The sequence below is a fragment of the Dromiciops gliroides genome, chromosome 3 (assembly GCF_019393635.1).
Source record: "Dromiciops gliroides isolate mDroGli1 chromosome 3, mDroGli1.pri, whole genome shotgun sequence".
Classification (NCBI taxonomy): domain Eukaryota; kingdom Metazoa; phylum Chordata; class Mammalia; order Microbiotheria; family Microbiotheriidae; genus Dromiciops; species Dromiciops gliroides.
Window position 1 is genome coordinate 141,206,711 of NC_057863.1, and position 8,915 is coordinate 141,215,625.

The window sequence follows — 8,915 nt, forward strand, 5'->3', positions numbered from 1 at the left end:
TATGATGTTGGAGCTTTAACCCTGTTATTATCTTCTTCTTCTGAGGTTGTATTGTGGTCTACCTTTCCCCCAAATTTTTCAACGGTCTTCTGCTTTCTCTGCCTACTCATCCTGGCTTACTATTTCTTGGCTTTTTACTCCTTCTTTTTTTTTTTTTTTGTGAGGCAATTGGGTTTAAGTGACTTGCCCAGAGTCACACAGCTAGTAAGTGTTAAGTGTCTGAGGCCAGATTTGAACTCAGGTCCTCCTGACTCCAGGGCCAATGCTCTATCCACTGCGCCACCTAGCTGCCCCTTTTTACTCCTTCTTAAAGTGTAGCACTTCTTCCAGGACACATTGTTTCTGCTACAGCATGGCCCAGAGGGTGATTGGGCTTCTTCTCAGCCTGCCTGGCTTGTGAGTATTGACAGCTGCTTTCTCTTTGACCCAGAAAGAGAAATCTGATTGAATTCTGATTCTCTATGGTCAGAAGCTTGGCAAGCTTTTGCCCCTCCCCCACTGGGCCACCACCACTCGATTCAGCAGACCCAGGGCACTTTGCCCCAACTCCAGTAGATACTTCCTCCACTTCACCCTGGCCTACTGTTGAACCCCTTCAGCAGTCCGGGATTGGAGCCTTAGATGCTGCTGGTGCTGAAGACTCTGACCCGGGCTGGAAGCACTGTCCCTGGCAGGGTCTGGACTGTGTGCTGAGCTGTCCAGCCTGATCAGTAGGTGATCGGAATTGCCCTCTTTTGCAGAGAAATAGTCTTCTTACTCTGTTCTTTTTTTTTTTTTTTTTGCTTTTTTTTGGTGGGGCAATTGGGGTTAAGTGACTTGCCCAGGGTCACACAGCTAGTAAGTGTTAAGTGTCTGAGGCCGGATTTGAACTCAGGTCCTCCTGAATCCAGGGCCGCTGCTCTATCCACTGCGCCAAATAGCTGCCCCTTCTTACTCTGTTCTTATGTGCATTAGTCTGTTCTGTTGTTTTTTTTTTACTGCATTATTTGGGCATGAGTGGATGGGTTTATCTGGAGCTTGTCATAATCACAGACTCTCGTCCACCATCTTGGCTCCACCACCCTCATTTGATTTTTAAAATCCTTTTTTTTTTTTTTTTGTGGTGAGGCAATTGGCGTTAAATGACTTGCTCAGGGTCACACAGCTGGTAATTGTTAAGTGTCTGAGGCCAGATTTGAACTCTGGTCCTCCTGAATCCAGGGCCAGTGTTCTATCCACTGCACCACCTATCTGCCCCATAAAATCCTTTTTGAACTCTTCTAAGAACCTTTTTGGTATTGATACCAATTCATCTTCCCCCTTGAGGCTTCACATATAGGCAATGTTAGAGTATTTTCCTCATCTGAATTTGTGTTTCAGTCTTCCCTGTCAACACAAAAGCTCTTAATAGTAAGGGTCCTTTTGTATTTCTTAGACATATTGTGGTTATTTTTTTTAACTTTTAAAGTTGAGGTTTTCTTCTGGGGCACAGGTGCCACTTTTGAAAGCTTCTTGTGCTTGGGGATAGGAAACTGGTAACTGGCTTTCTGCTTCAAGGTCTCTGTGGCTTGTAGATTCTTTACTATTCTAGACTTACTCCATGTGCTGGGATGGTTTGGCCTACTCATGCCTGTTCTGTGGTTGGTTATCTAGCTGGCAGTTTGTACTCTCAGCCAGGGCTGGTGGTTCTCACAACTGGCCTGCTGAACCAGCAGCCCGCTGAGACAGGATCAAAGGGCCTCAGTTGCTGTGCTATGACCAAGATACTCCTGCTGACTTGCCCAGATCCTCTCCACACTGTGTTGTGCTGAGTTGAGCTATGTTCCCCTTTTGCTGAAGTGGGGCCGACCTTTCCTGAAGTCTTCTAAATTATCTCAAGTTGGAAGATTGTGTATCTCTCTTTTTGTAGGTTCTGTAGTTACAGAATCCACTTAGAGGCTTGATTTAATGTTGTTTTTGAGGGTAACTTGGGAAGGCTCAGGCAACTTCCTGGCTTCTCTCTGCCATCTTGGCTCTGCCCCCTGTAATAAAACATATTATATATGAAATATTCCAGTGATCTTTTTTTTATATATAAATAAGGAAATTGAGGTCTATCATGTACTGCATAAATAGGATTATCAAATAAACACAGAACAAAAATTTAGTATAAACTCCCAAGAATGACAATGTTAGTACAACATGATCTTTTCATTAAAGGATGCTCCCTCTTTTATATACATACAGCTTTGTGTTCTCTTCATGATAACTAAAGTTTAAAAAATCAAATCATGTTATATACATATATGATTACATATGAACATATATTTGTATGCATATACATTTTATATGCATGAAAATAGACAAATTAATACATATATCATATGGGAATTGAAAGAATTGATTACTCTGCTGTTTTCTTAGTCTGGACATTTCTTCTCATGCATTTCAAAGTGGAAATCTGCAACTTTGTCTGTTAATATAATAAGAAATCATGTATTAAATATAACTCCCTAGCTGATAGTCTATAATGATTTTTCAGTGTAGTATCAAACTACCAAGGCACTCATCTAAAACAAGTAATATAAACCAATTCATTAGAGTGTTGATCACATTTTTTTTAATTTGGTAAAATGATGGCTCTGAGGATCTAGGCATCATAAATATTTGACAGATATGTGATGTAGAGATGTCATGGGTTAGAAGCACAAGAAAATCCCTAGTTTGGTTAAGTAAGACTCAGTTGTCCAAATATTCTTGTCTTGTCACATTTTTTTATGTTTTTACTTTTATTTCAGATTTACTATGAAATTGTTTATGTATTCATCTATAATAGAACCCCAGTAGAGACCTTACATGCATAAATGAATAAGAAAGACTAAGACCGACTAAGTAGAAGCATAAAGTAGTCCTTCAATATACAATTCCTAAATAAATCAATGATTAAATATTGATTGAGTACCTACCAGGTGTCCAGATCTGAAGATCCTTAATATCAGAGAAGTGGAAAGATTAATAATATAAGAAAACAAAGGTAAAATAAGTTATCAACTGAAAAAAGTGTCCAAATGTCTAATTTCATTTGAAATGTCACTTAACAGGTAGATTAGAAACTTCATGGACTATATAGATTCTTTTATCTCATTTTTAAAGATGTAGAAACCCATGAAAATATCTTTCTTCTGCTTTGCTTGGTCTTGGTCTGGAAATATACAATTCTTATCCAATATAGCTATACAAACTTTCACTTTGACACATGAATAGCAAGCAAATGAAACATTTCCAAAATCAGACAAAGATTACAAGTCTTCAGTTTCAAAAAGTCATGAATCAGGACAAAAATATGAAGTCATCCATTTTTTTTCAAATTGTCACTCAAATACCGCATCCTCAGCCATTCAACTTAAAATGGTGACAGGCTGAACTGGTTAGCGTCCCTTCTTAGGCAGTATTGAATAAAAAGAAAGGACTTAGGAGATCCAAAAAATCAGTAGTCATATTTTTCATTAAAATGTGTCCTGATGTCATTACTCTGGCCTTCAGGTAGTACCCACAAATAGGAGATGGGATAATCTGAAACTTAGAGTAAAACTTTTGTGGCAATATACTGGGACCAGCAGCTTTCTTCCATATGTTTTGCTCTTTTTGCATCTATTCTTTGAATCTGAAAATTCTCCTATTCTCTCAACCTCTGGGCATCCTACATTCAGCCCTTCCTGGATAGGCTGAGTAAGAGTCCTTGTTTCAGGTCTGATGTCCATTGGTTTGGTCTGACTTGAAAGATCTGGAGTTGGACAAGTTTCTTCCACTGCTTCTTCTGACTGCATTTCTATATGATCCATTGATCCTATTTCTTCTTTGTGTTCTTATTCCTTCTGTTCTTTTTCTTCAGGCCAATCCTTCATTCTTATTAAAGTTGGAGGAAGTGTTGGACATGTAGGGAACAATTTCCCTATTGCTACAGTTTTTTTGTTATTTTTTAATTAAAATTTGATCTCCCCTTTCATGGCACCAAAAAGAGACAATGTTACCCTTTAAGGCTTGTTTTCTAAATTTTCAGTCTGGTTTTTGGTCTTTTGAAGCTGTAGCACCTCTGTTGGTTTCACAATTTTAATCAGCCCTTTAATTCTCTATTGTTCTTTTCTCAGCTCAAGGGCCTTTAAATGAAGCTTTCCCCACCCCCACCCCCCCCCAAGCCACACAGTCTAATGTACCCTGTGGTTTGAATTTTCATTTATGTATTCAAAGAATGCTGAGGTGTAGACTCTAACAGACCTTTGCCAGAGACTTTCAATTTCTCTGAAATCTCAGCAAGCTCTTTCTCAGCATTATTTAACTTCCCAGTTTTATGGCTTATCATCAATATTTCAAGCATTTTTGTCCTGTTAAGATGCTGCTTCTCAACAAAGCCAGTTGGATCAAAGAATGTGTCATCATTACTGTCTTAATCATTTTCTTTCTTCCAATTTTTAGTTTTCATTTTTCCTAGAAATTCACTTCCATAAGCTTCCGGAGAGCACTGGACTCTTGTTTCCTTTTTTTTTTTTTTTTACTTGAGCAAATGGCCTGAATCACCATTTGTTTTCCTGCTCAATCACCCACAGGCAACCTAATTCCTCAAAGTGCTATGTCCCTATTCATTATATTCATATTTTATTTTTTTCTTTCTTTCAAGAAATCCTTGCAGGGCCTTATTGGGATCCGTTATGTAAAATGCCTCAAATTCCTGGTGAAACTTTATGACAATAGGATTATCTTTAACTTCACATTTAAAGATGTCTTCTCTCCTTCCCAAATCCATCCCATTTCAACACCCTGCCTACTAGTACTTTTCTTCCCTTATGTGTCTCTTCATTCTTATCTGAGTCTTCAACCAACATTTTCTTCTCTAATTTTATCTGCTGGAGCACAAAGCTTTCAATTGTGTTACAATTTGCTCTGTTCTCCCTCCTAATCATCTTCTGGTCCCTGAAGAATAAAGAGGTGGGTATTGCCCCCAAAGCTGATGAAGTGGTTTGTGTGGCTGTAGCAATAAGTGGATGGCAGGACTTCTGGACCTTGTTCAAAAAGATGCCATGGGTGCTCCCCAGGTCATACAGGTAGAACAAACTTGGTCCATGGAGGTTGTCCTCCCCTTCCATGCCATCAGCCCCATGCCACAGCACATCTTGGAAGCCAGACACATATGGGTACTCCAGAAGTAAATATGTTGTGCAAGCTCACTAAAATACAGTGGCTCCTGCAGCTTCCCAGAATGGTCCCACCTTTCAGAATATCCCCAGAGGAGTGGGAGTGAAGCAGAGGGAAGCTCATCCCTGTGGGTACTAAACTGGGGAGCCTGAGCCAGGCTTCCAGTCACAGGACCTACAGCTCCTGCTCTACATGGCCTTGGTTGGCCCTTGGACTCCTCCATAACTTTCATAGTTGGGCCACCCTGGCTCCTGATTCTCTAGGACCACCCACCTAAGACAGATTTTCCTTATTTCTTTTCCACACACTTCTTGGGAACAGGGACCCCAGTAGGGTCCTAGGGCAAAGGACAGTGGTAGGACCAGTTTTTTGAAGTTGCATTTCAGTGGCTGGGAGACAGACTCCAGCTTTGTCTCTGAGGAGAGTGTTACCATTTTCACAGAGTATGGTTTGTAACCGTGTCCTTCGGAAACAGAACACAGAGTGCTCCACATTCCTCCCTTCAGCTTTAAGCTCTCCTTAGGGAGCTTCCTGAATAAGTTTTGAAAAACTTTTGACAAAGGTCATGGAGGATACTTTTGAGATAAATCTGCATCATTTCAACTGATTTCAATTTAACTAATATTTATTAGGTACTGACTGTGCAAGTGTCAGGATCCCCATGCCAAAACCACCATTCTCTTTCTACTCCTCTCTTTTTACTATTAGGTTACACCCTGTTTTTCAGAGGAAAGGTCCAGCAAGCAAGCCTTTCCCTGAGCTTGGCATAACAACAATCCTTTGTATACATTTTTGGATGAACTCAGCCTTAATAAAATTCTAGAAATTTTCACACCAGCATCAGGTGGTCTCTGAGTTCAGACAAGCACTTGTAGTACCTGTGTTTTGATAAAGAAGTCTTGTCGTGAATCAAACTTGTCTCATTGTTGCTGTTATCCCCTTCATTATCAGGGATATAGCTCACTGTGTAGCCATTGTAGTATTGAGATTTACTCAAACTAAAGCTGGTCTCCTCTGGCACATGTGTCTAGTTTTGTTCCTCCAATGGAATGAAGAAAGCTTTTTGCTTATGACCACTGTTAATTCCTTGGTTTTATTTTGTTTTATTTGTAGTGTTATCTGTAATTCTGTTAAACTTTTTGAGCTCTTTTTTCTTGTTTGTTTTTGTTTTTAGAGTTAACAGCAATTGCAGAGCTGCTTTGGTTCATTGGTCACTTGTTATCAGGGTTGACTTTGTATGGTATTACACATAACAAAACAAAACAAAACAAAATAAATAAATAGTCACTGGCCTCTAATAAATTGTTTTCCATCTTTAAGACTGTGAGGGCCAAAATTTTTATGTGGAGCATATTAGGGTGACTCGCCTTAATATTGGGGTCCCACAAATATGAGGAACTCTTTTAGGTTTAACTTCCCCTTTGAACTTTCCTTTTTATATATTACTCCCAGGCCAATAAGAAAGAGTCTCTGAGCTTTAGTTCATAAAGGATCAGGTTTTATTACTTGGGAATTAATTAAACCACAAAGGTGAAACCAATTAAGGAAATAAGGAAGTTGGAATACAAATAGATAATCTTAATTCTAAGCTTAGTTCATGCAATCCCAGAGCATTACTAATTAAGCTAATTCAAAGGAATTTAGGGTTTTCCATAAGTGACTCACAGACCACAGCGTCAGTATGCAGTTTTCCAGCGCCACACTGAGACCCAGACTGCTAACACGACACCACCACACAGAGCGCCACCAGACTGATTTCCAGGCCGAAAGAGCACAAACTGTTTGAACACGCACTGCTTTCTGGAAGTTCCCTCTCTTTTGGTCCTGTTCCGTTTTTATTTTTTCCTCCCACAAAAGGGGAGGCCCTTCTCAGTAGCATACATAATCTCAGGGTGGGCCAGGTGTGGTCCCTTCCAAATGATTCAGCTAAAACTTTTAATATTAATCTTTACCACCGATAATTTTTACCACAAGACTGATGTCTCGACTTATAGGTGAATTGGATTTAAATATTTTAAATTCTTTTGACTCACTCTTCTCCATAGTGATTAAAGTTCAGTGACTAGGATTCTAGGAAATTAAATTATATTGTAAAGATATAGTGTATATCAAGATAAGTAAATATAACATTTGAGTTAGAAAGAAGACATTTGAACTATATTGATTTTTATCATATATATATGGTAAATATATATAAATACATATATTGATGTATTGGTCAATTTCTTTTTCTCTCTTTTCATTCCCTTTAATTTGTTAGTTATAAGTATCTGTAATGTTCTTGCTTCATGTAAGGAAACAATGTTTCTTCACATGAAGCACAGGGGGGAATGTGAGAATCAGAGTGCCACCCTGAGGAAAAAGCATGTGATTAGCATCGTAACAGTTACATCTCTTCATAGGAATGCCTGTAAGTCATGTCAATCACTGCTACAAGCCAATTAGCTTGGAGCTCTGTATGTAGGGACAGTGCATGGGTGGGCCTGCAGGGGCTTCAGCTTGAGGGAATGGGGGCTCACTCTTGGGGTTGGAGGTGGTGATAGGAGCAGGAGGTACAGTCAGCCAGGCTCTTTTATTTATCCACATGTTCTCTTTACTAACCCCTAATATACTTAATTTTTTTAAAATAAAAGTATTTTATTACTTTCCTATTACATGTATAGATAGTTTAAACATTTGTTTATATAAGATTTCCAATTTCAGATTTTTCTCCCTCCCTCCCCTTACTCCCCCCCACCCCTACAAAGAAGGTAATCTGATATAGGTTATATATATATATATATATATATATATATATATATATATAATAACATTAAACATATTTCTGCATTACTCATGAAAACTGCCTGTTCATATCCTTTGACCATTTCTCAATTGGGGAATGACTTGGATTCTTATAAATTTGATTTAGTTCCCAATATATTTTAGAAATGAGGCCTTTATCAGAAGTACTGGCCATAAAAATGTTTCCCAGCTTTCTGCCTCCTTTCTAATTTTGGATGTATTGCTTCTGTTTGTAGAAAACCTTTTTAATTTAATGTAATCAAAATCATCCATCTTGCATTTCAAAATATTCTCTATCTCTTGTTTGGTCATAAAACTATTGCAGGTTCTGTAGTTTCAGAATGCATCTAGAGGCTTCATTTAATGTTCTTTTTGAACAAACAGAAGGAAAGCTCAAGTGACTCCCTGGCATCTCTCCTGCATCTTGGCCCCTAATATACTTTAATAAATACTTTTTAGACATAGCAGTTAGATTTTTTTTAAGCTTCACAGTTGGTGAACCATGAAGAGGAAATCTGAACCCTGATCTTATGATCTTATGGTTGAGTAAGAAATTTTCCCCTATTTTCTATGTGCTATTTCTTCAAATTCCAAGTTAGTGCCTTTTTAAAATTTTAGTCTCCTATTTCCACATATCTCTCCCTTTACTTTTTCCAGTGGATCTTAGCCTCTTGAATTTTAGTCTTTTGAGGTTTTTTTCTTGGTTATTCACCCAGGCCAGCATTTAAATTGTGTTTACACTTGGTCCTTTCAAATATGTTATTCCTATTTTAATTTTTATTCATACTTTTCTTTGTGTTATAGTGAGGACATTTTTGAATTACACAAAGGGGATTGATGATACTGTAGATATCAAGAAAACTAAGAAAATTACAAATACTAGGACATACCATATAATACAGTGGTCTCCCCATGAGACAATAATCTGAGCATGGGACTCATAAGCTACTGATTCAGTCAGGCATGAAAAAAACAAAGCTTAT

At 38.3% G+C, this 8,915-nt stretch overlaps 1 pseudogene; it reads right to left on the reverse strand.

Moving 5' to 3' along the window:
• Positions 1 to 3,445: 3,445 nt before the first annotated feature.
• LOC122747244 lies at positions 3,446 to 7,191 on the reverse strand (annotated as a pseudogene).
• Positions 7,192 to 8,915: the final 1,724 nt, after the last annotated feature.